At 34.7% G+C, this 27,139-nt stretch overlaps 1 protein-coding gene across 2 annotated transcripts in view; it reads left to right on the forward strand.

The window, feature by feature from the left end:
* The window catches only part of FRS2 (fibroblast growth factor receptor substrate 2), a 92,688-nt gene that overhangs the window by 49,867 nt on the left and 15,682 nt on the right, over nt 1-27,139 (forward strand). The window contains exons 2-4 of one of the 2 annotated variants that reach the window (XM_069489716.1): nt 1,861-1,956; nt 2,857-2,899; nt 26,888-26,979. The gene's annotated coding sequence lies outside the window, so the exon portion shown is untranslated. Of the gene's footprint in view, nt 1-1,860; nt 1,957-2,856; nt 2,900-23,611; nt 23,695-26,887; nt 26,980-27,139 lie in introns of those variants that run through there. The other variant, XM_069489717.1, reaches the window with a different exon arrangement.

Raw genomic sequence — 27,139 nt, forward strand, 5'->3', positions numbered from 1 at the left:
TAGCACATAGAAATTGTTCAATAAAGGTAACTTTAATATTAACTAGTCGTTGTTCAAGTAGTTGAACTTGCTGAAGTCTGATTTCTAGATGATGTGGGAGCATTTCTGTACAAAAATATTCAAGGCTTCTTTCCACCCCCCACCCCGTCCAATCAAGGCAGATTTTAACATTAAATTTCATCATCCATCTTTTGGAACCCCTGCTAATTGTTTTCATTGTAATCTTGATTTATTTTTATACCTAAGGTCTGATAGGCACATAAGTGCTTTATGAACCTTAAACTAAGTGAAAATAGATGTTCAGATGAAAGGTATGTGGAGAAGTCAGTTTTTGGGCAATTCTAGAGAACTCTTGGCAGAACTGGTATCTTTGTTTTGGTCTTCAGGGACTATTAAATGTGATCACTGAGTCATACTTGCTGTTTTCTCTGTTCCTTGACTATCTCTTTTAAGAACCTGAAGTTTGCCCAGCCGTAGGATGTTTAAAAGGCAAAGGGGGCCTTAGCCCAGAGGGAGTTTGTTTATTTAAGGAAAAAACAATTAAGTTCAAACATACTACCGTGTCATAGCTAGTTTAGTCATGTTAAGAGTTAGTGAGTTCTTTTGATTCTTTTCTGGTGGGTATGGCACGTAAAGGGCAATGGATAATTTTGAAGTAAAGTTTTCCTGAGATTACTGGGAACTTTATAATGTAATCCCAAACAAATCCCTAAGAAGTGGTAAGAAAGGAAATGTCATTTATTTTGCTAGGTGGTGTTTTTAAATGGGACTCATGTAATTCACATCTTCCACCACTTATTTCTAGAGTTATGGTACAGATGATTTAAAATCAAACTCTCCCCCCCCCGCCAAAAAAAACCCTCAAAAACCATACTGTAGTAGATGCATCTTCATTAATTCTTTGAATTTGGGAACATAAAAATCTTATAAAAGGGATAGTATATTCTCTGTAGATGTTTAGACATAAAGAAAGGTCTGAAAATTGATATTTTTGAAGATTATAGTCTCCAAAATTTATAATTTATTTTTCCTTATATATTCTCTGCCAGATAAAGAAAACAGGCAGATATTTTAGTCCTGGCCAGGGTACTAGGGCAGATCTCTTTGATGAGATGACTTGTTAAAAACTAAGTCCTGGCCGGGCGCGGTGGCTCACGCCTGTAATCCTTGCACTCTGGGAGGTCAAGGTGGGAGGATTGCTTGAGCTCAGGAGCTCGAGACCAGCCTGAGCAAGAGCAAGACCCCCGTCTCTACTAAAAAAAAAAAAAAAAGAAATAGAAATAATTAGCCAGGAACTACTAAAAATAGAAAAAATTAGCCAGGTGTAATGGTGCAGGCCTATAGTCCCAGCTACTGGGAAGGCTGAGGCAGTTGGATCACTTGAGTCCAGGAGTTTGAGGTTGCCGTGAGCTAGGCTGACACCATGGCACTCTAGCCCAGGTGACAGAGGAGACTCTGTCTCAAAAAAAAAAAAAAAAAAAATTATTCAAAATGTGCAGGTTAAGGACTCCCCATCTGTGTCTTCCCCTTTTCTCTTATGCCTCCCAGCCATCCCTTGCCCACTACCATCTCTACTTTTTTTCCTAGTCTGTAAATGGCACTCAGGAATTACAGGGTGCCGCTGAGTGAAAGCATTGAGGACTGATGAGGTCTGGTCCTGTGAGACAATAGCCTATCTTCTATCCCTTCCACCCCACCCTCAGCCCTGTTAATAATGTTTTTTATTAGAAGGTTGCTCAAGAAGTATATTGATAGTTCTCTCTGGTCATGACATTTTAGGTAATTGTCCTTAAAGATTTTATGTTTTTTGTTATAATATGTTCAAGAATAACTTTCTTAATAATTGCACCTTTATTTCAGAAATGACCATTAAGAAGTAGATGCCCAGATTCAAAAGTGATGAAACAGTCCATTTGTCATAAAGTAAGATGCAGCTGTGGCGTTTCAACCAGATCAGTAAGTGTGGCCCCATCTTTTTTAAAACTTTATAGTTATTTTATCTGCTTTGAAAAACATTTAATAAAAAATATGGTAGACATTTAAAAAGGTCTCCTTTTATTTTTGGTTTTACTTTGTAGTACAAATTCTAGCCTATAGCTCTATGTTTGTACTATACACCTTTTTTAAGAATCATAAAGATAATACAGAATCACAACTGTAGAGAAAATATATGGAAAAGAGTCATTATATTGCCACAAACACAAATATCCAAATATAGCTACTCTTAAAATTTTTGGATGTTTGTTTTTCCTTTCAATCATTGTTCTCTATATTTTTTAAAAACATAATTTTGATCATAACGTTTTAAAGAGTCCGTGTCTGGCTAGCTTTTAAAATTAAATATGTTTCAGATGTTCTCCCTGGGATTAAAAATGTACTCTTGAGTATGGAATTTCTTATTGGGGTGGTAAAAATATTATGGAATTAGATGGGGGTGAAACTTTGTGAATATGTTAAAAAACACTGTTATTTAAAGGAACGAATTTGAGATTATGTGAATTACACCAAAAAAAAAAAAAAAAGTATCCTTCAGAATATCAAGTCCTGAAGAGAGTGAAACCCACTTGATTTATTGGTGTTTTAGAATATGAAAACGTGCCACACATCATTATGTACCTAGCAAAAATGATTTGATGTTCAGTCAGTAGAATAAGTATTTCTGTAATAATAAAAGTAATAAATTTTATAAATATTTTTATAAAAAGTACTTTTATTATTAGAGACCTACTGTCTGTCAAGCTTTGGTAATATCAAATATAATATTTTGAATGTAGCATGTTAGCATTCTGTAGTTTTTTATTTTTAAGAGACTCTTTTGAAACTAACATTTTAACTTTGTACGTGAAATTTTTTTAGGAACAAAATTTTATCTGTTTTTCTCAGAAGAGAATTCCACAAGGTAAGAAATTGTTAATATAGTAATACAACAAATATAGTTGAATACAGGCTTACTTGCTCTTGAGTTTAAAAAAAATCTTTTCCCATGTATTTATTTCATATCTTTTCTTGATTATTACAAGATTCTCATAAATTTATTAGGTACTCTTTTACTACCTCAGAATTTACTATGTAAGTGACTTGAGGGAGTAGGGGGTTCATAGAAGCTATCTCAGGGGATTTAAATTAAAGGAGATTGTTTAGCTATGTTCCCATCTAAACACCTATATTTACTTTAAAAGTAGAATGCTTCTTACCAGGTAGATAACAAAAAATTAATATATATATAAAGGTGCCTATATATATATATATATGTATATTTTTAAATTCCTAAGTGATGATCTTTACAATGGATTTTGAGTCATCATTAATTTATATTATTATATTTAGATTTCTGAAAGTTGAAATGTTCAAATGAGTTGATTACTTGAAATCAATTCTTTGGCAGCTTTAAGGAGTTACTTTGGTTAAATTTTCTCAGGAACTTTTTGGGATAGGTAGTAGTGATCACCAATTAATTCAGCCCGTCAACTGGAAATGCTTATAAAGTGAATTATTCAGATCAATAACTCTATTTCTTATTTATTTTTCCTTTTGAATATCTCATATCCTGAGGAGAACACTCATTTTCAAACACACCTTTTTACCTTATTTTTGAAACTGCTGTGGATTTAGATAATCGGGTCAGTTTTTATCCTAGTCACTGAAAATAAAGGATTAAAGTAAAGGGACCCACTAGCTGAGGTGGAGAAGGGAGGAGCAAATTACCCAAGGTTTTTTCTTTTCAAGTTGCTTGTAAAACTTTTTTTCCCTATTTTTTTCTTCTATACTTCTAGGAGGTTAAAGAAGGGGTCCTGAAAGTTGGGGGCAACACCGTCTAATCTTCCAGGACACTGCTCACAGGCAGTGAAGCAGTACTTCAGGGGAAATCCAGATCCTTCCTTTTGGGGACCACAGTGCTTAAAGCAAAAGCAGAAGTTTCAAAAAATTTAATCTCAATGAATTTATTATATCTTTGTCCATGTTCTCTTGGCAAATGAAATCTAAATCTTCTGTGTTAATACAGTGTATGATACACACTGATAAATGGATCACAGTGTTTGGTACCCTTAGGGCTGCCTGTAAGTGTTTGATATATATTTATTTTTTAAATGCCCTGGCTAGAAAAAAGACTAAAAATATAAAAGTATATATATTTATTTGTATAGGTACCCAGAAGCTTTCATAATTTTTTATTTTTAGAGTAAAAAATACCAAGGGAAGATTAATTCACATTTATATAGTATTACCCTGCTACATAGTTAAAGGTATCAAAAGGACAGTGACAACTTAAAAAAAATGGTTGTACAGTTTCAAAAAATGATTAAAATGGTAAATTTTATGTTATGTATTATATTTAACCATGATTTTGTTTTAATTTTTGGTTAATTATTTATTAGGAAAGAGGATGACTTCATCTGACAAATCAGTTTTTAACCTCAAGTACAAAAGTGTTAATATGTCCCTCAATTTGTGTCATACCTATCACGGTTAGTTTATTAAGGGACCTTTCTTCTATCCCTTTTATATTCATTTCCTATATAAATGACCTTTTAATGTGTTTGATGTATATTCTTTTGTTTGTCCTACAAAAGGTTTTATTATTTTATGTGCCTGTATTTTAATTTATATAAAAGATAATACACGCACAGAAAAAGAGAATATGCTACCCTAAACCATGCTAATAATTCAGAAACCTACAGAGAATAAAACACTCTTCTTAACCGTAACAGGCCTTAGAATAAAAGGATTTGACATATATAAATATAAAATCTAATTCTTATACTCTGCTCCATTGTCCTCCTCCTCCTTTCCCCCCCCCAAGGTCTGGCCATGTTGCCGAGTATTCATCTAGTTTCTTTTGTCTAAATGGTACATTGTACTCCAGGTTGATGTTTATGAAAATGAGGCTGTTAAATGTAAAATTCCTTAAATGTGTGAGGCACACTGAAATGGGCATTTAAGAAAAGGCCAGTTTGTGCTCGTTTCTTCATATCAGAATTGAAGTTAAAGAATGTGAATTAGGTGCTGTGGAAGTCTAGAGTTAGAGAAAGAAATACAAATATCTGTTTAGAAGGCTGCCTATCTAACAGTTTGTTGGAGCAGTCAGAGAAAAGGATGATGGAGCCTAAGAAAAACATGTGTTTTTCTTCTAGAAATAGTGTATTAAAAATGCTTAGGTATCAGTGTTAGTCCACAAAAACTTACTAGTTGAAAGATAATACTGGTAATACAGAACGTTCCTGTTACCTATTACTTACTAATGTCTGCATTATATTATGTTGGAACATTCATCTTATTTCTCCTGCTACTTCCTTGAAGTAGAACATGTTCTTTGAATCCTCATTGCTGAATCTAACATGGAGTCAGAACTGAATAATTACCGATACAAATGTAGGGTTCTAAATCTGGGGTACAGAAGCACAATTTCCTCTACAGTGGCACAGTATCAGAAGGAGCACCTTCTGTCTGATCCCCTCACTAGAAATTATCAGAGAGTGGGAACTTTAGAAGCTATAAGTCTATGGTTATGGTATTCCCAGTAATAGTGAAGAGAAAAGAGACAGAGAGCCTCTTATGAGAGGATGGATTTGGCCCTGACATTAAGTAGGGGATAATGACAGCAGTCCTCCGACCTGGGAGGGTCTTCCATCGGTGGAAAGAGTTAAAAGTACCTGGTTGGAAGCGGTTTCTTTAAGTGTAAGGTGAGCATCTTAGGGGCACTTAGTTCTGGGGGCTAGGAGCAAATGTGGAACCGATTCAGTAGTGGAATAGAAAAATGGAAGTGTCTTGGTCTGTTTGTGCTGCTGTAACAAAATACCACAGACCGTGTAATTTATAAAGAACATAAATTTATTTCTCCCACTTCTGGAGGCTCAGAAGTCTGAGATCAAGGTGCTAGGAGATTTTGTTGTCCGGTGAGGGTTCCATCCTCTAGAGGGGAAGAATACTGTGTTCACACATGGCAGAAAGTAAAATGGCAAGTGAGTACTAACACTGAGTGAAGCTTCTTTTATAAAGGCCTTAATCCTATTCATGAGGAATGAACCGTCATGACCGAAACACCTCTTAAAGTCTCCACCTCTTAATACTATCACATTGACCATTAAATTTCAACACCTGAATTTTGGAGGGGACACATTCAAACCATAGCAGGAAGGGAATTCACATGTCCACTAAAAGTTAAGCCAAGGCTGAGGCTTTTTGAAAGAAGTAGTTATTTATATGTTAACATTTAAGTATTTATAAGATCTTTGGTGGGAAGACTAGAAACTCTTGAAGTTGATATTAACTTGCTATTCCATGCATTGTTGAATACTTCCCCCATCCTTTTTAAAAAATAATAATTCAGAGAATTAGACATTAGGTAACAGTCCCTTTCTCCAGTTTCTGTAATTTTTGAGCCTTTTGTATGGCACGGTAATTTCATTATTCTCACTTTAATATGTTACCACATCACTGCATAAGTAGAACAGATAGTATTCTCAGTTTACAAATCAGGAAACTGGTAGTAGCATTGGCTTTAGGTTCTTTTCACTAATCTATACTGCTACGCTGCCAACTGATACTTTACTTTATACAGAAGATGTAATTAGTAGGATAGTCTTAACTTGAAAGAAGTGTTTCTAACCAGGAAGAACTCATAGCCTGAGAAGTTTAAAAAAACACACATACACAAAAATGTAAGCAATGAATAATGTAGATGGTATTCATTTAAACTTAAGATTCACTAAAGGAACATTTATTAAATTATTTGGATTTGGTCCACTTCTGTTATATAGAAAAGTATTAAATAAATATTTACAATTTAGAACAAATGCTATAAACTTAGGTATTTTTAGTTTTGAGCATGCCTGTTTACTTTCCTTAAAGGTTAGGTGTCTGGTTTTGATAGATGGGAGTTTAGAATTCTTTTGTGGATATGAAACAAGCAATTGGATCTCACATATTTTAAAATATAGTAATCCCTCCCCTCAAATTGTTTATAGTGTGAAAATCAGGTATACTGGATTATAAACCAGTATCTTTTATTCTGAGAGGCTTAATTTGGTTTAGACCCAGCTCTAATGGTATAGGCAGACATCTAGATTGGTTTTGAGTAAACCAGTGCTATTCTAGGTCATTCTAGGTCTGGAGGGTCTTCAGATAAACTAACCACTGGGGTTTCAATACCTGGCTTACATTTGAGCCTGTGAAAGGATGGTGAGAGATTTCACATGTATGTGGTAGAATAAAGGAATGCAGACTGATAGTCTATTTAATACCTTGGAGTTATGGGACTTTGAAATTTAGCAGTGTTTTTGTTGTTCAAAATTAGGCTGTAATATTAATATTAAAAAGACACAAGTCTTCTGACTTTGATTTCTTATTCTGTGTTAAGGCTTCAGGTATTACAGTTCAATTTAATTAAAGTTGAACTTTATCCACAAAAATGTGGGTATGTTTATGGTTTTATGTAAGACAATCCTTTTAGGTACCTTTTTGTTTCATGTTCCCCTCTTAGAGTTCCATATGAGCTGACTTGATTTTATTTTTTCAGCTACTTGCTTTTAGATTAAAAAAAAAAAATTTAGAATAGGTGGAAACTCAACACAAATTGCTGCCGCAGAACAAAAGTGCTGATCAAGTTAAATCAACCCCTGTAATGTGTATTGAAAGGAAAACCTCTCTCCTCTCTCCCCCAATTTGAAGAACAAGCATTTTCCCTGCCAAGAAGGACTGACTTTAAATGCACCAGCTGTCCATATTAGGAGCATAGGGTTGCTAAGGTAACTATGGCTGTTTGGAGAAGAATGCAGCTGAGAGGGCAAGTTCTTGATGTGTGAGCCGAGGGAAGGAATGTGGTGTGATTGTGCATCATTTCTCCTAATCACATGCTCACAAAATGCTGTGTGGGCAGCATGTAGAAACTACAAGCAGTGGAGCTTGTGTGTGGTTAAAATAATTTATTTTCATATAAAACAAGGCTTACAGTTCAGATGAAAAATGTCTGCCGTGTGTGTGTGTGTGTGTGTGTGTGTGTGTGTGGTTGGGGTTAAAGGGGGAGCTTGCTTTGATGGTAGATGAAATGGGAATGAATTTATTTTGCTTTATGGACACATACTTTCATTGTTTTTTTAAAAAAGTATATGTTTTGGGATAAGTGTTGTCTTTCTAATTCATATTGTTCAGTCATACATACAATGTTAATAGTTCCTTAAGTAAATGATGTGTTCCTTGTAATTGTGTATTTCTCTGGCACTTTAATTTCAGAATTATTTGCAGAGTCCTAAAGAGATGTTGTCTACTTAGTCTATTTCTTCCCTTTTTTAAAAAAGTTCTCTTTTCAAGGGAGATCTTATCTTAATGCATCAAATGCTTCTTTCTTGAAGCATCCAAAGATAGGTTCTGGCATATCCTACAAGCAAGTGGCCTATTTGATAAAAATGATTGAAGGGCAGTGAGAAGGGTCAAACTAATATCCCACTTAACCTGAGACCTACTTAGATTTTACCATGGGCATCATTGCTAATACTTGAAATGAGATTTAGATACAGGTATTGATATAGACACTTAATTGAACCATGTGTTGTTTTTGTTTTTTGTCCTTGTTTCCAAATCCCTACAATAATGTGATCTTAAATGAGGGCATAAATGTGTAATATACTTAAGATGTGAAGTACTTGGTACAGTGGCAGCCCTGTATTGCATTAGCATCATATTATCTTTTCATAATCAGTCTACTTGCTTTGGCATGATTATTCTTTAATTGATTAATTTGTAAAATATGGAGGGAAATTAAAGGTTTGAAATAATTTGATCTCTGAATTAAGTTGATTATTTGGCATTTCTTATGTATACCTTGATAACTTTGGGGTGGCCTTCTCTAACTTGGTCCCTTCCACCAATACAGCAGAATATAATTGATTTACATACATACCTCACAACGGTCCTTCATTTTAATATAGTTAAATACATGCTTTTTTCCCCTTTATAATTTATCTTAAGAAATCCTTTCTTACCTGCAGGTCATATAGATATTCTTCCTTATATTAGCCACTAAAAGCTTTATGGTTTTGCCTTTCATATTTAATACTTAAATCTCCTAGAAAATGGTATTTTTGAGAGTGAGGGGTAAGGGATACTTCATTTTTTTCATATGGATAATTGTTATTCCAATACTGTTCATTGAAGTAGTCCTTCATTTTCTCCCTGATCTGCAAAGCTCCCTATGCCGTAAATCAAGCTTTCATATCTGGGTAGTTTTGTTTTGGTACTATCCTCTGTATCATTGGTCTGTTTGTCTACCCCTGAACCATATTGTACTCTTTAGACATCTGCAGATATTCATAGTTTTGGGTCTTTTTGTCTTGTTCCTAATCACAAAAGAAATGCTTTCAACTTTCACCATTAAGAATGATACTTGTTCAGTAGATTTTTTTTTTTTAAGACACCCTTTACTGGGGTTAAGGAAGTTTCATTCTATTTTTGTTTGCTGAAAGTTTTGTTTTGTTTGTTTTTTAAATCGTAAATGGATGTTGAGTTATATTTAAAGACTTTCCATTTCGTAACTCTAGAGATGATCAAAAATTTTTTTTCATTATCTGTTGATGTGATCAGTTACATTGACTTGCAATTTAGGCTAACCAACCATTCCTGGGATAAACCCAATTTAGATTTTCTTTTTTTATAAATCTCTCGATTTGGTTTGCTTATATTTTGTTTAGGATTTTTACTTCTATTTCATGAGTCAGATTGGCCTGTAATTTTCTTTTCTCATATTGTCCTGGCTAGATTTTTAAAAACCTCTCTTTTTTAATGAGGTTTTTTAAAAAACATTTTTAATTGTGATAAAGTACACATCAAATTTACCATTTTACTCATTTTTAAGTGTACAGTTCAGTAGCGTTATGTATATTGTTGCACAGCCAATCTCCAGAACTTTTAATCTTGCAAAGATGAGACTCTGTACCCATTAAACAATTTCCCATTTCTTCTTGCCCCCAACTTCTGGCAACCATCATTCTCTTTTATCTTTTTATGAGTTTGACTACTCTAGGTACCTCAGATAAGTAAAGTTATACAGCATTTGTCTTTGTGTGATTAGCTTATTTCACTTAGCATAATGTCTGCAAGTTTTGTCCATGCTGTAGCATATTGCAGATTTTCCTTCCTTTTAAAGGCTGATTAATATTCCATTGTATGTATATACTACCTTTTGCTTATTGGTTCACCCACTGATGGACACCTTGGTTGCTTCTAACTTTTGGCTATTTGTGAACAATGCTGCTATGAACATGGGTAGGCAGATATCTCTTCAAGATCTTGCCTTCAGTTCTTTTGGATATATATCCAGAAGTGGAATTGCTACATCGTATGGTAATTCTATTTTTAATTTGTGGAGGAATTACCATACTATTTTCCACAGCAACTGCACCAACAGTGCACTAGAGTTCCAGTTTCTCCACATCCTCACCAACATTTGTTATTTTCTGTTTTATTGATAGCAGCCATCCTGCCGGGCATGAGGTAGTATCTCATTGTGGTTTTGACTTGCACATTTCCCCAATGGTTAGTGATATTGAACTTCTTTTCATATGCTTGTTCGCCATTCGTGTATCTTCTTTATAGAAGTGTCTATTCAAGTCCTTTGCCCATTTTTTAATTGGCTTATTTGTTCTTGTTTGTTTGTTTTTGGTTGTACGAGTTCTTTATATACTCTGGATATTAACCTCTTATCAGACACATGATTTACAAGTATTTTCTTCCATAGGTTGCCTTTTTACTCTGTTGATAGTTTCCTTTGGTACACAGAAGTTTTAAATTTTTATATTGCCCAGTTTATCTGTTTTTACTTTTGTTGCATATGGTTTTTGTATTAAATTCAAGAAATCATTGCCAAATCTAATGTCATAAAGCTTCCCCTGTTTTCTTTTAGAGTTTATAGTTTTAGATTTTAGGCCTTTAATCCATTTTGAGTTAATTTTTGCAGATAGTGTGAGTTAGGGGTCTCCCTTCATTATTTTGTATGTGGAAATCCATTTGTCCCAGCATTGTTTTTTAAAGAGACTAGAGACTAGCTTTTTACATTGAATTGTCTTGGCACTCTTGCTGAAAATCAGTTGACCATAAATGTATGGGTTTATTTCTGGACCTTCAGTTCTTTTCCATTGATCTATATATCTTTCCTTATGCCAGTACCACACTTGATGATTTGATGCGTGGTGGTGGTAGCTTTGTATAATAGTAAGTTTTAAAATAAAAAAACTATGAGTACTATTTCTTTTCTTTTCTTTTCTTTTCTTTTCTTTTCTTTTCTTTTCTTTTCTTTTCTTTTCTTTTTTTCTTTCTTTTCTTCTTTCTTTTCTTTTTTTTTGGAGACAAGTCTCGCTTTGTCACCCTGGCTAGAGTACAGTGGCATCTTCCTAGTTTACTGCAACCTCAAACTCTTGGATTCAAGCAATCTTCCTGCCTCCGCCTCCCGAGTAGCTGGGATTACAGGCAGGCACCACTGCATCTGGCTGTTTTTTCTATTTTTTGTAGAGACGAGGTCTGCTTTTGCTCAGGCTGGTCTCCAGCTCCTGACCTCAAGCGATCCTCCTGCCTCGGCCTCTCAGAGTGTGAGGATTATAGGCATGAGCCACGGTGCCTGGCCTGTACCATTTCTTTTTGAATCATTTTTAATAGATTGTATTTAAAAATGTTTTCTCTGGCCGGGCGTGGTGGCTCATGCCTGTAATCCTAGCACTCTGGGAGGCCAAGGTGGGCGGATCGTTTGAGCTGAGGAGTTCGAGACCAGCCTGAGCAAGAGCGAGACCCCGTCTCTACTAAAAATAGAAAGAAATTATATGGACAACTAAATAAATAAATATATATATATATATATAAAAATATATATAAAAAGTTAGCCGGGCATGGTGGCGCATGCCTGTAGTCCCCAGCTACTCGAGAGGCTGAGGCAGGAGGATTGCTTGAGCCCAGGAGTTTGAGGTTGCTGTGAGCTAGGCTGACGCCATGGCACTCTAGCCTGGGCAACAAGAGGGAGACTCTGTCTCAAAAAAAAAATAAATAAATAAAAATAATGTTTTTTCAAAGTTTGTTTTCAAATTTATTGCTATAAAACTGTCAGTAATATCCTCTTACCAGTTGAATCACCATAGAATCTAATTATGTGTTCCCTTTTCATTCTTACTACTGTCTGTTTTCTCCTCTTCTCAACTAGTTTTTCCAGAGGTTTATTGTTTTAGTTACTCTTTCAAAGAATGAACTTTTGGCTGTCAGTCATCTCTATTGTAAATGTTTCTCTGTTCTTTTAATTTCTGCTTTTATTTTCTTTCTACTTCTCAAAACTTTTAGTTTTTTTTCTGTTCTTTTTAAAAACTTTCAAATTTGGATTATTAGTCTTTAAATTTGACTCTAAGTGCCATCTCACCTGCCACCTCATAATTTTGAATGTATAATATTCTTGGTTTTGTTCATTTTAAAAATAGTTCTTATTTACCCCATGAATTATTTAGAAGTGTATACTTAGTTTCAAAATGTATAACTTTTTTTAGATATAAATTTTTTTGGTAATGCAATTCCAATTATTTCATTATGGTCAGAGACCATGATGATATAATTTGTAGAGACTAAGACCTAGCATAAGGCTAGTTTTCATAAATATTCCATGTGCCTTTGGAAGGAATGTAAGTTCTCCATTTATTAAGTGCAGCATTACATATATGTCATTGAGCTTGTTAATTTTTCTATTCAAATCCTCTATGTGTGTTTGTCTTGATTTTGTTTTGGATTCAGGTTTGGTTTTATTTTGGGATCACTCTATCAGTTTCTCTACTGAGAAAGACATGTTAGTGTCTCACCATGGTGGTATATTTGTCAATTTCTCCTTGTAGATGTGTTAATTTTTACTTTATTTTGAATCTATGTTAAGTACATCAATAACAAACCAAAATAATATAACAAAATATTAAAACAATTTGGAATGCTTTATCTTTTTGTTGAATTGAACTTTTTATCCTTATGAAAGGGCCCTCTATCTAAAAATGTTTTTAGTCTTAGTTTTTTTTTATTGTTGTTTTGTTGTTGTCACTGTTTTCTTGGATTAATATAGCTACTCTAGTTTACTTTTGGTTAGTATAGTATTTTCCATTCTTTAGCTTTTCGTATATTTTGGTTTGTGTCTAGTAAACAGAATAAGGTTGTGTTTTGTTTTTGTTCTAAATGGCAATCTTCACTGGAGAATTTTTGGTCAGTTGTAATTACTGATAGATTTATTTCTATCCTTGTCTGTGTTCTTTCTATTTATCCTACTCCGCTTTTCTCCCATTTTTGCCATTCTTTTGTATTAAGTGTGTGCATACCTTCATGTGTGCATGTTTTTTCTCATTTTGTTTCTTTTCCACACCTTGCATGCATGTACACGCACACATATTTGTAAGATAATACATTCTTTATTAGTGGTTATCCTAGCTGTCTTATACATATTTTCTTAGGGAAAATCTAAATTAATCAGTCTTTAACCTATTCTTGAATAATATAGTAACTTAGAATGCTCTGATTGTCTTCCTCCCAACTGGTAACACTATTGCTTATCATCTTAGTTTTAGCATATTCTTCTTCTGAATACACACAAAATTTTAGAGAAATTACTGTTTTAGGTAGTCAATTTTTGTTTAAATTTATTTACCTAGTTACTATTTTCTTGGCACAGTGTTCCTTTTTGGATCTGAGATCTTCCTTCTGTGATAACTTTTTTCCTACTTTAAGTGTGTTATTTTAGAATTTCCTTTGGTGAAGATCCTTTGGTGAAAAAGACACTTTTTTCTTTATCTGAAGATGTTTTCATTTCATCTCCATTCTTAAAAGGTAGTTTCTCTATGTGTAGAATTCTAAGTTTTCTCATCACATTGACATTATTCCAGTCCTTTGACTGCCAGTGTTGCTGTTGAGAAGTCTTAATTGCCCTTCCTTTGTAAGTAATCTCTCTTTTATTTGGCTGTTTTAAGCCTTCTTTTTTTTTCTTTTTTCTTTTAGTGTTCTCCAGTTTTATGTAATGTATTGAAGTGTTCTTTATTCATTTCATTTTATTATTTTATTTTTTGTAATCCTTTTCGGGATTCTTTGGGCTTCCTGGATCTGAGGAAAATGATAATGTCTTTGAATAATTGTGGAAAATTCTTGACAATTATCTCTTTGAATAATGCCTCTTATTTTCTCCTTCTATAACTCTAATTAGACATATAATCTATTTTCCATGTCTCTTACTCCTTTTCATCTTTTTTCTTCTCCACAAACTCATTTGAGTTGGTTTATAGTTATAAATTCTCAAAGGAGATTTTTTATCTTCTTTCTGCCAGCACCAAAGTCAAGCAGGCAAGTTTGCTTGCTGTCATCTTCTACATGGTAGGTTTACTGCTCATTCAGTTGTGCTTTGCAGACTTAGCCCTTTGGATTTTCAGCTGTATGTAAGGGAGTCTCAGAATATAAGTCTGTCTCCCGCAGTCTGCAGTTTTCAAAACAGCGTTGTGAGGTCACCTTAAAGTCAAGAGCCAACTCCCATAGCTTTTTGCAGTTGTGCCAAATTAGGAAGAAGTTTAAAAATATTAAAAAACAAATTTTTTATATAGTATTGTAGATTCAGGCAATAGAACCCATCTGGGCATCCAACCTACCATGTTGCCAGAAATAGAATTCCTTGATCCATTTCAAGTAACATACATTTTAGGTAAGGTTTATATAAGAAATACAGAACAAAATTCTAATTGGTGGGCCCCCATTTTTTTCAAGACTGACCATAAGTTCACTGAATTCATGCCTTTTTATATGTTGAAGCTAAAATAAAATGTTTAAGGGGTGTGTGTGTGTGTGTGTGTGTGTTTTAATTTCCTGCTTTAACCAACTAGGTTTATGTTGAATTGGATTAAGATGGGTTCTACTGAACTTTCTTGAAATTTGTGCCAATGGAAACAATCATGCTTTCTTCAGATAGGGAGCTCTTTCATGGGTAGCAACAAGGTAAGGGAAAAGGTAATTATATCAAGGTATCCTGAATAAGGGTAACAGGAGAGTTGTGCATTCATCTCCGCTTTAATGCAAATGATTAGTAGTAAGTCAAGGGCAACATTATAGGCCATCTTTGTCTTACAAATAGATTATTATAAGAGATTTGTTAGTAGACTTGTCAGAACAAATGTGTGAGGGCACACCAAGCATGACTGCATTTAATATGAAATATATAAGAAAAACTTGGTTAGGATTTTTGACCCTGATTTTTTTCCTTTGAAAGCAATGATACTGGTAGCATCTTTGTCATGTAGAGTGGCTTCCCCTTTCTTTGACCACTGCAGCCTGCTCTTTTCCTTGGAAACATGGAGGTGGGTCCTTTTAGGCTACTTGGATGTTCCAAAACAGCTTTATAGTTTTACCCTTTTTGTTGAGAGAAACCTGTGAAAAGATTTCTCTTCCCTGAATCTGTTAGTAATTGTATGATTTTTCTCTTTATTAGTCTATTAATGTGGAGAATTACTTTGGTTTTCTAATGTTAAACCTGCCCTTGATTGCTGGTATAACTCCAAAAAAGTCATGAGGCCTTACCCATTTTATTTGTTACTGTACTCAGTTTGCTAATATTTTAAAATTTTTGCACCAATAATTATAAAGGAGATCAGCCTATGATTTTCTTTCATTGTGCTGTGCTATCCTTTTTGGGTTTTATTATCAAGGTTATGCTAGTTTCTTCAGAACTAACCTAGTTCCTTCAGGAGGAACCTTTTAAAACTATTCTCTGGAATACTTCATGTAAAATTATTTCTTTCTTTTATGTTTGACAAAACTCTTCTCACAGGCATCAAATTACATTCAAAACTGAGCTTATGTGCTGCTCTAAACCTTCCTATGTTCCCTATCTTAATGAATGTACTGTCACCTATGGGTATCTTCCTTGATTTCAGCTTTCCTTCCCAACCTAATCACCAGGTGTTACTGATATTAGCTCCTAAGTATCACTTTAATCCATCCTCTTTTTTCCATCTTCATTGTTCAGTACCCTAATTCGACTTTCATGGTTATTACTGCAACTGCCTCCAAACCTGTAACAACCGTATGAGGTAAGGGAGTATTGGTGGTAGGAAGTGTTTTTAACTTACCTATGAGGAAATGTGGAATTAGAGAGGTTAAATAAGAACTCAGATCTCTCTAATCCCATAGCTCCTATTTTCACTGTATCATGCTGCCCTGCTGGCATTATTGGAGATTGATGATACCTTCTATTGAAGAAATTTAGAATGCTAAAAACAAAGTCTTTTATTTTAGATTCTAATGTAATGTTTAAATTACATTTAGGTAGCAGAGATATATGCCATTGGTAAGTTATGTGAAAATTAAAATCTTACTTGAGCCATATTATACTTTTTATTTTAGAAGGTTAATAGTTTCAATTCAAAATTTATAATTTGCATAGGGAAAATGTAAAATTTTTAGTCTTCAACATGGGTATTTTATATACATAATTATATGAAACTAATATTCTTTGTTAGCTAACTGTTGAATTAAGTTCAAAGCCTTTTCTTAAAAGAGGATTTAAAGTAGACAGCTTTTTAGCCAGTACTGGTGAAGAAACATTTTGAAAGTAGGACAGAATAAAACATCTTAGAAATTCCAGCTGTTTTTTGTCTTTAAAAAAAGAAGAAAAGAAATACTCTTACAGTTGCTTTCACATTATATTTTATCAGAAGTTGTGCTCAGAGAGAATAGCTCCTGTGACCTGAGCTGTAATCGTGAATGTGGCTCTTCAAAACCACCTTCACCATGGATGATTGATATCCTGAGTTTAAGAGCAAGATAAATCTGAAGGAAAACAAACCATGAAAACTTGAGGGTAAGGGTGCATTAAAATGGTAGAGAGGAAAACTAAGCATTCTAAATTTAGCTTCCAGTAAAATTTTGATTAATTTCTTCACCTACAGTTTCCCATTTGAAAAATGGGGAAAGTAGTTTCCAGAAGTCTGCATTATGAGATTGTTCTTTTTTGTTTTTTAGACAGGATCTCACTCCGTTGCCCTGAGTAGAGGGCCTTGGTGTCAGCCTACCTCACAGCAATCCCTAACTCCTGGGCTCAAGCAATTTTACTGCCTCAGCCTCCTGAGTAGCTGGGACTATAGGCATGTACCACCACGCCCGGCTTATTTTTCTATTTTTTAGTAGAGACGGGGTCTTGCACTTAGGCTGGTCTCAAACTCCTGACCTCAAGCAATCCTCCCACCTCGGCCTCCCAGAGTGGTAGGATAACAGGCATGAGCCACTGCACCTGGCCGAGATTGTTCTTAGATCGATATTTAACAAGGGCTCCAAAGAATATCATCTTGGATGCTCTGAAATCCTGCCACCTGATTGTAACTATCTTCCAGCATCTGGGAAGAAGCAAAGAAAAGATAGTCCAAACAACTTTTCGTTAGTGTTATTTGTAATGCATTAGTAGTTCTTTCGTTGACTGTATACCATGTCATGGATTCTAAGAGACATTTCCCGATTTTATTCAATAAAATTTGGGTTTATCTTACAATTAGTGGCAGATGATAGTTATTAATAAATTGACAACTTTTTTGTCTCTCTCAGTAGCATATGAAATATTGGTCTTAAAATCAGTCATTTCTCAGCTTAGATGAAAAACTGTATGTTAGTATTCAAAATAATAACAACAATAATAATGGTATATTAAATAGTTACTCCTGAGGATCACTTTTTTTTTTTTTTTTTTTTTTGGTAACCTCTACTTTCTTAAACATGAACAAGAACAAGAAAGTAAGTAGAAAAGGCTTCTGATGCGTAACATCACTGTTACAGAACTCATGAAGTAACAGTCAGGCACTTTAACATGCAAAATCACTTTGGCTATGAGTATAGGGCCTTACTTTTCATCTTATTAAGAATAGTCTGGGCATCTTATTACAGAGTCTCTGAGGATTCAAAAGAGTAAACTAAAAAAGAATGCATATAAATGTTTATTAAGTGGCAGTTCTAGGACCTACTGTATTCTCCACTGAGAATGAGGGTGACCCATAAAAAAAACTAAGAATTAAAAACTGGCCAGATATAGTGGCTCACACCTGTAATCCTAGCACTTTGGGAGGCTGAGGCAGAAGGATCGCTTGAGGCCTGGAGTTCAAGACCAGCCTGTAGAGACTTTGTCTCTACAAAAAAAAAAAAAAAAGCAAAAACAAAACAATAAACTAAAAGTTAAAAACTATTTTTAAAAAGCAACACAAAACCCAGAACTGGCCTCTTACAGCTATTTTAGGAGGAGCAGACAGCCTAACACACTACAGCTTGGAAGAGATTCTTTATCAAAATGCAGTCTGTCTGATTCAACTGGCACATTCTTTGAGGGACAAAATGTATTTTATTTTTTTAATTTTGATTGAAGAATACTTGTTGGTTAATTTCCTTCTCTTATGGCTTAATGGAGTCACTGGAACATATTTTGCCCTGAAAATATCAAGGGAATAAAAAGACTTCTGTAGAGGCATCTGTCAGACATCTGAAATAGTATTTGATTCTATAATCCAGTGAACTCTAGACCCTGATAATTCTACCCATTTTGCTGAATAGTACCAAGATGCCATTTTTTAGGTTTTAGGACTAAGGACTGGGCCTGGGTGGTAAGAAGGTGTTAGGAAGGTGTAGGGTAGAAGAACTCAGGGAACACACAGTGGTACTGAAGAGTGTCTCTAGAAGTTCTCAGTGGGCGGTTGTGTACCAGGTGTCCAGCTGTATTATTCTTGTTTGGAATAAATCTAGTCTTTGTATCTCTATAAATTCTTAGTATTGGGAGCTTTTCGGGACATTCCCCTAAGACGTGAATTCGGAGCATAGCTTTGCTGGCCTCAGGCACCTTTAGCCTGAGTGAGAGTGGATGTTAAGTTCTGCATATTGGCAGGCTTCCAGCATTTACTAATTAGGTTTTGCCTACTTCAGTTCTCCTGGCACTTTCTCTTGGCCACTGTGTTCTTCACAGTCTGCCCTAACCTGTTTTGTATGTAGTCTGCCTTTGGGCTCTGCTTAGACATTTACAGTTTTTCTTCCTAAAGAAACTTTTAATAAGAGTATTGATCTATATATTCTGAAGTTAATTATTGATTATAAAAGCAATTTGCATGGTATAGAAAATATAAAGAGGAAAAAATTCTTTCCATTCTACCACCAAGTGAATCAATATTCATGTTTTAGTGTTAGTTTACTCTTTTTTCCCTGAGTGTATATATTTTCTCTGGGGGTAGGGGAGAGAAAAATAAGTATAAAATATTATTTTTTAAAATGCAAATCCTCTCAAATTTGCTACTGGGCATGAAGAGCAACTTTTAAAATAAACTTTTTTTCCAGAACAATTTTAGAATGACAAAAAGGTTGCAAAGGTAGTACAGAGATTTCCATATACTCTTCACCTAGCATCTCCTAATGTTAACATCTTACATAACCATGGTACGTTTGTCAGAACTAAGAAATAAACACTGGTACAATACTATTAACTAAACTACAGACTATTTGAATTTTATCAGTTTTTCCACTAATGTCCTTTTTCTGTTCCAGGATCTCACCTAGGATACCATATTACATTTAGTGGGGTTTGTTTTTTTAAATAACAATTTTTATCTTTTATTTTCTGCTTGACTTTATATCATGAACATTTTTTCTATCATAACATATTTTTTGAACAAATGCTTGTTAGTAGCACCATAAAAGTTAATCACATGGATAGATGTACTCTGATGGAAAATTTTCTGGCTAACTTTTTTTGGTCAGCATTTTGTGAAAGTGGGACATGTTAGCTAATATATATACAGTTGACCCTTGAACAACATGGGCTTTGAACTGCGTAGGTCCAGTGTTTTCCCAACCAAACAGTACTGGGGGGTGGTGAAACCTGTGTATACAGAGGGCCGACATTTCATATACGTGGATTCTGCAGGGCCAACTGTAAGACTTGAGTATGGGTGGATTTTAGTAGATGCAGGAGTTCCTGGAACCAATACCCCACATATATCGAGGGGTGACTATATCTAGAGCACCCTCATTAGTGGGTCAGGTGAGTCAGGTGAGTTGTTTTTGTGCTAGATTATAATCATAATTTTGAATGCTTTGCTCTAAAAGTAGAAAATAAAGAAGCAAATTTAGTTTCCTTTGAGAGTATGTTTAAGAGCATTTTAGATTGATTTAAATGCAGAAACTAATGAGCTTTTCATGAAACAATTTGGGGGTTATGTAGGGTTGCTTAGCATTTGGGTTAGCTTATTTTGAGCAGCAGATTGTGTTTGTATATACATACACATAGTCAATATTTAGGCTTTTAATACTAGTTTAGTAACTAACGTGATATCCACCTGAGTGTGGAAATACAGATTTACGGCAAATTCTATTTATATACCTCTGTATTCAATTTTGATAAATACCTTTTTATTTACTTCTCTGTTATCCATCGTTAGTGCTTATTTAATTCTACTTAAGGATATTATATAAAAAGTGAAGATAGCCAGGCACAATGACTCATGCCCGTAATCTCAGCACTTTTGGAGACTGAGGCTCCAGGATCACTTGGGGCCAGGAGTTGAGACAAGCCTCGGCAATACAGCAAGACCCATGTCTCTACAAAAAATTTTAAAAATTAGCCGGGTGTGGTGGTGCATGCCTATAGTCCCAGCTACTTGGGAGGCTGAGGCAGAAGAATTGCTTGAGTCCAGGCTTTCAAGGTTGCAGTGAGCTGTGATCACGCCACTGTACTCCAGCCTAGGTGACAACAAGACTGTGTATCTTTAAAAAAAAAAAAAAAAAAAAAAAAAAAAAGCGGTGGGTAGGGGGGTGCGGATAAAGCCATAAAGTAAAATGCTTTTTAAGAATTCTTAGGTATATGGCCAGGCACAGTGGCTCATGCCTGTAATCCTAGCACTCTGGGAGGCTGAGGCAGGAGGATCGCTCCAGGTCAGAAGTTCAAGACCAGCCTGAGCAAGAGTGAGACCCCGTCTCTACTAAAAATAGAAAGCAATTATCTGGACAGCTAACAATATGTATAGAAAAAAATTAGCCGGGCATGGTGGCGCATGCCTGCAGTCCCAGCTACTCGGGAGGCTGAGGCAGAAGGATTGCTTGAGCCTAGGAGTTTGAGGTTGCTGTGAGCTAGGCTGACGCCACAGGACTCTAGCCTGGGCAACAGAGGGAGACTCTGTCTTAAAAAAAAAAAAAAAAAATAGAATTCTTAGGTGTACGATATTAAGGAAAATATTACAAAATTCATACTTGAGGTTTTACCTCCTCCTGTTGCTCAGTTTAATAAAATCTCATTAACTAAAAGCACAGGTATAATATTAGAAAAAACTGAATTGATTTTAAGTTAGTCAGTGATTATAGTAAGAAGAATATGGCATTTATTTGGGAAATAGCAGTTCCTTTGAATTTCACAGTATTTTTTAGTAAATGGGTATTGGGTTAAAGGTTTTGTGTGATATGTGGTTTTTCGTAAGCTAGTATTTATTATGCTAGAGTTCAGTCCCTGATAGGGGATTAGTGTCTATTAGTAAATTTATAAACTAGAGGTTTATTATGAGGGATAAGTGATCATTTATTAATTTGACACAGTTGTAAGAATTAGTAAATAGAAATCATAATTGAGTTAAAGAATACAAACATGGAATTTTGATATATAGTGTTTATAGAAAACTGCACTATTTCTATAAGATCTCATATATTCATTAAATATATTTGAGTTAACGACCAATGCTTTCTGGAGAATGCCTATACTTTCTTACTACTACCTTAAAATCATACCTATGCTTTCTGTGGCGCAATCTGTAAATTTTTAATGGAGAGAGCTACACGATCTCTCATATAGAATGTTCATCCTTTTATATTGCTGGAGGACAGTATTTGATTTCCCTGGATATATTTTTATATTGTAATGTAAAGCACTAAACTAAGAGTTTTTTTGAGAGTTCAGAAGGCTGATGATATTTTTTCCCTGTGATTGAAGGTGCTGGGATCGGTGCCCTTGGCACTGATTACATTATTGAATTAGCTAAGGCAGAGTGACTCATCTGCTGAGTTTGCACATATCTTAGGACAGAGATTATGAGCATTCTGATTTAACTGTGTAAATTTTCAACACCAATGTCTCTGGGTATAGGTATATTCCAAGGTTAAGGATGACTCCAGGATTGAGTTATGAACCAGCACTATTAAAGGTAGAGGTGTGGCCAGGCATGGTGGCTCATGCCTGTAATCCCAGCACTTTGGGAGGCCAAGGTGAGAGGATTGCTGGAGGCCAAGAAATTGAGGCTACAGTGAGCCGTGAACAAGACTCTGTACTCGAGCCTGGGTGACAGTGAGACCCTGCCTCTTTAAAAAAACAAAAATGTAGACGTCGTATTTTGTGTCCTCTTTCATTTTTAGCTTTTTTTGTTCTATTTTTAGCAAACCATTTTAGTAACATGTTCTCAGTATTTGCCAAATACACACTAAATTGTTAAAATACACACATAAGAATCTATATATGTACATATACACATATATTCTTGTATTTCTGTTCCTAAAACCCAAAATGCATGATTAAAGTGGCTGTCAGATTCAATGTGAAATATAGGGCTAAGGTGGATGAGTTTTCTAGGTCTGAAAGGGAAGGGGAGAATCTGAGGTTCAAGTCATTCTACAGTGACATTCACAGCAAGTCCAGATGCTATGGGAGAATGTTTAGGTTTATAGGTGGATGCTGTGACTTGAAGATTACTATTTTGGGCATTACAGACAGTAAAACACTATTAATTATGTTAAGATAAATTTTCCTTGTATGTAATCCAGATTTTCTGCCTCTATAGGGAAGTATTTTGATAGGATGTTAGTGATTTCTTTAAGATTGTAAGGGAGAACGTGAACTGCCCTCAGTAGTGCAAATTGACCCTTCGTGAAGTGGCCATGTGCCTGTCTACCTTCCCACCTATCTCTCATGCACACTCTACACTCTGACCCTTAGGAACTACTTGCTGCTCCTGAAGATGGCTGTGTTCTTTTAGGCCCGTGGGCTTTTGCATGCATTCTTCTTGATCTGGATTGCCCCTGTCCCAGCTAACTCCCATTCTCCTTTCAGGACTCAGTTTAGGGACCAGCTTTCCAGGAAGTCTTCCTTACTCTTGCTTCTGCTCTTTCTTCTGCACTAGTTGAATGTTCTGATAGCAACGGCACATGGGTCTGCAACTCCGCCATGTATTCATTTTCTTGTCTGTCTGTCTCCCTAGACAGTAAGCTCCCTGGAATCAGGAAATGTGTCTTTTATCGTTATTTCTAGCATTTAACTCAGTGCCTGGTAGATAGTAGGTGCTCAGAAAATACTTTGTTCGATGCTTCACTGTGTGGATGAAGAAATGAATGAATTCATTTTTTAATGCTCTCTTTAATATTGATAATTATTTACAAATCATTTTTATCTACCAAGTAACTTTGTGTTAGCTTAATTCAAGCAACTATGTCTGAAATAAATGCCACTTTATTAATATTTCAGATTTATCCACAGAAAAATGAATTGATGGCAGTTTAAATATACATAAGCATGTGTGTTATCTTTCTTGATTATCCTGGTTTTACTTATCTCTTACAGAGAAAACAGAAATGAGAGGAATCTGGTTTAAATTGCAGTACAAGGAATTTAGATTAGACATAAAGAGTTTCCAGAAAATAAAGTACCAGATATTGAAGTGATTTGTAAGTAATGTAAAATATTTTTTCAAGAGTTAAAAAAGGGGGGGTGGGTGTGGGTGGAGAGTTATGAATTGTGAAGCAGTTCATCAACATTGCTCTTACAATAAAAAACCTAAAGGAAGAAAAATCTATTTAGGAATATGAAAATGTAGCCATATTCTTGGTTAGATGCTTCAAAATACCCATACCTTTGTAGTTTTCAGTTAACAAGGAAAGTATGCAGGTGTCCTTGCTTTTCACATGATGGCTCTGGTCTAGGTAACTAGTAGAATGTACTGAGACTCTCCCCTCCTTAGCTTTTTTTTTTTTTTTTTTTTAAACTCTTGTCCCTCAGGAAAATATAAAAAATTCTTGTCAATGTTAAGAATAAACAGAAAAGGAATGTGTATAAATAATAAAAGACCTACCCAATGATTTAAAAAAAAAAAGCACAAACAGCCAGACCACAGACACAAAGAACATGGTTTTTGAATGCCATTCTCTTGATTGTTTTAATATAGTTAAAAATGGCAGTTAGCTGTGCCCAGAATTTAGAGTTATGTTGCTGTGCTTCTAACTATAGATATTCTGTCCTGGCTGTATTTGAACAGAGCTACTGTAGTATAAGCTAAATTCACCCTCAGTGCTGGTGAACTGAAAGAGCAAATATACCTTCCTAAGCACCAAATTTATAATCACACTTGTGAATAGAGTTCAGTGTTCTCTTTACATGTCATTCCACAAGAATCATATTGGAATAATTTAGGACAGCTTTACTAAATTTATTAATGTAACACTTATTATAAGGATGGTGCTTAAGTTCTAGGCTTTCTATGCTTATAAGTGCAAAAGACTCCTTTGTGATATCAGAGACAGAATTTTACCTGTAGTAGTGATATAATAATGCCTTGTCTTTTAAAACACTCTATACTTTTCTAAATGTCTTTATATCCAGAATTTATTTGGTTTTCACAGTAATTCTGTGAAATTCTACCTTATGAATGAGGCAGTTTAGGCACAGAAAGGTTGACTGACTGCCAAAGGCATACAGCATTGTTTTATTATTTCCATAGCTAATATTTAGTGAGTGCTTACTGTATCCTAGGCACAGTTTTAAGCTTTTTACATGTATTAATTAATAAGAGCTTGGGCTTTGGAGTCAGATCAGGATTTAAGTATAGCTCTTCTTCTGATCAGCTATTGGTCTTGAGAAAACTACTTAATGGTTGTAATAAGCTTTGATTTCCTTGTTTGGAACACAGAAGTAATGGTAGTGTGTCTACATCATAGATCAAACTACCTGTTTGGACTAAATGACTCTTATGTCTGCCATATAGTAAGGACTGTAAAATTAGTTTGCTGTAGAAAAGTAGGGTGGTAGTGGACAGGATTCAGGATTCAGTGTAATTTTTAGCCTCTTGATTATTTTCTTTGTAAAATTGTATTCTTTTTGAGTAAGTATCATAGTTCATACTGTTAAACCTATTTTATAGAAAAACATGCATGTTACAGCAGTAAGATTATAGCTCCACATAGTGGCTATAGCCACCTCTTCCCTCTCACTACCTCCCAATTACCCTTCAGTTTATAGTCTTCCAACATTGGAGAGAAACCAAAGGGGGTTAAGAAGTCATAAGAGTATCTGAGGCATCCATATTCAAAAGTCAAAGGCAAGACATCAGTAGTCCATTGGGTTATGTTCATTCCAGGAGTGCTTTGGCATATTAGTTGTTTGGAATTCAGAATGTGTTTTCTTCTAGAAAGTATCCTTTTAAAAGAGGCACAAAATGTCTTTTTATCCCTGATACAACTGACATGCTGGATATTTGTACTGAAAAATAGTAAAAACAAGCAAAAACGCCATAATACTTGGGCAGTGTTAATAATCAGAATAAACAATAAAACTGAATAAATAGTGATCCTCAAAAAGATATCAGAATAATGAAAAGATTCATGTGAGGGCTTTTTAATATTTTCAAGAGCTTTATAGGCTGATACACTGATTCTTTAATTTAATTAGCTTCATTTCAAAGCTATGACTTTTCATTGATGCAGAGATACATATGGATCACTCTATTTCTCTTGCTCTTATTTACTTTCATTAAACTCAGTTCAGAATGGGGATTAAAGAATGCTTATAAGTGGAATGAAGAAAGAGATTTTCCTGAGTTAATTGGCTGAAATCTCTTAGAAGAGAGAGATGGACAAAGAGAATATATATTCACATAAGAGAAGTGTTTTTATGGCAGAATTAGCTGAGCCTTGGGCAGTTTTCCAAGTCAGAGACAAAGCATGATATATGTTTGAGCTTCTGCAGAAAAGAAGGGGGATAGTAAAGATGACGGACTGGATTGCTACTCATCTTAAAATGAGGTGTAGCAGCAGCAGTTCGCAAGGTGTGTAAGCAAACCCCTGGCGTGCTGATTTATATATAGGGCATTTGAGTATCAATCATATTTGTTAACTCTGGTTAATATGTAGATTAAAATGAGACTATTCCCATAACCCTTAACACAATGCCTGATGCAGCATAGGTAGTTCCTGTCTGAGTGAGTTTGATTTTTTTTCTGTGTAAGGAGTGAATAAATTGACCAGAAATTTTTCAAGAATATATTAAGATCTCTTCTAACTCTAGGCTATAATTTATCACTATAATTTTACTGTCCTCTGACTGTGGCATGCTTGTTCATACAGTCTATTTTCTGATTTAACTGACTTCTCTGAATTGGTTCTGGGGTGGTCTTGTGGAATAGGAGGATACAGAGGGTGGGTTTTAAAGAGAGTCAGCTCTTTAAGAAGAATGATGGTGAGTGAGGTTTAGGAAGAGTCAGCAGGGATGGAGAATTAGTCGGCTACTGGATTTTAGAGCTGGAAAGGAACCTTGGAGGTGGTTTAGTCTAACCCCTCATTTTATGGCTGAGGAGATGAGTATAGAGAAATGAGTTGTCCAGTGTCATAGCTGTAGTGGAGAAGCCAGAAACATCACAAAACTTAAACTATTGCATTCTTGCTTTTTCTTTTGAAAAGGAATGGTAACGTACATATTATATTAATCTGAAAAATTGATCTTGTATATTAAATACTTTTTTATCAATTTTTAATACTTTTGAGTTTGTTTAAACATATTAATTGAACTAACAGTGCTGACAAATCTCGTAAGGAAAATTATTATTTTAAAAGAAATAAGAAATTCTCAACTTTTTCCTATTATTTCTAGGTTAAATCAGCAAACAAAGAAAACATGGTATTTTAAAGTATGATTAAACTGATGCTGCAGCAGAGGCTAAGACTATTAATGGCCAGATCTAGGTAAGTCGAAGTTTATTTTTAAAAATATCACTAAGTTTATAATTATTTTTTAAACTAGAGAATTTAATGTTTTCTTAAATGTAACCAGTTTGCCTCCTGATTTATTGACACCTCCACCCCCAAATCATAAGGAAAAATGGCTTTAAACTAAGACACGTTT

The sequence above is a fragment of the Eulemur rufifrons genome, chromosome 16, assembly GCF_041146395.1.
Source record: "Eulemur rufifrons isolate Redbay chromosome 16, OSU_ERuf_1, whole genome shotgun sequence".
NCBI lineage: Eukaryota > Metazoa > Chordata > Mammalia > Primates > Lemuridae > Eulemur > Eulemur rufifrons.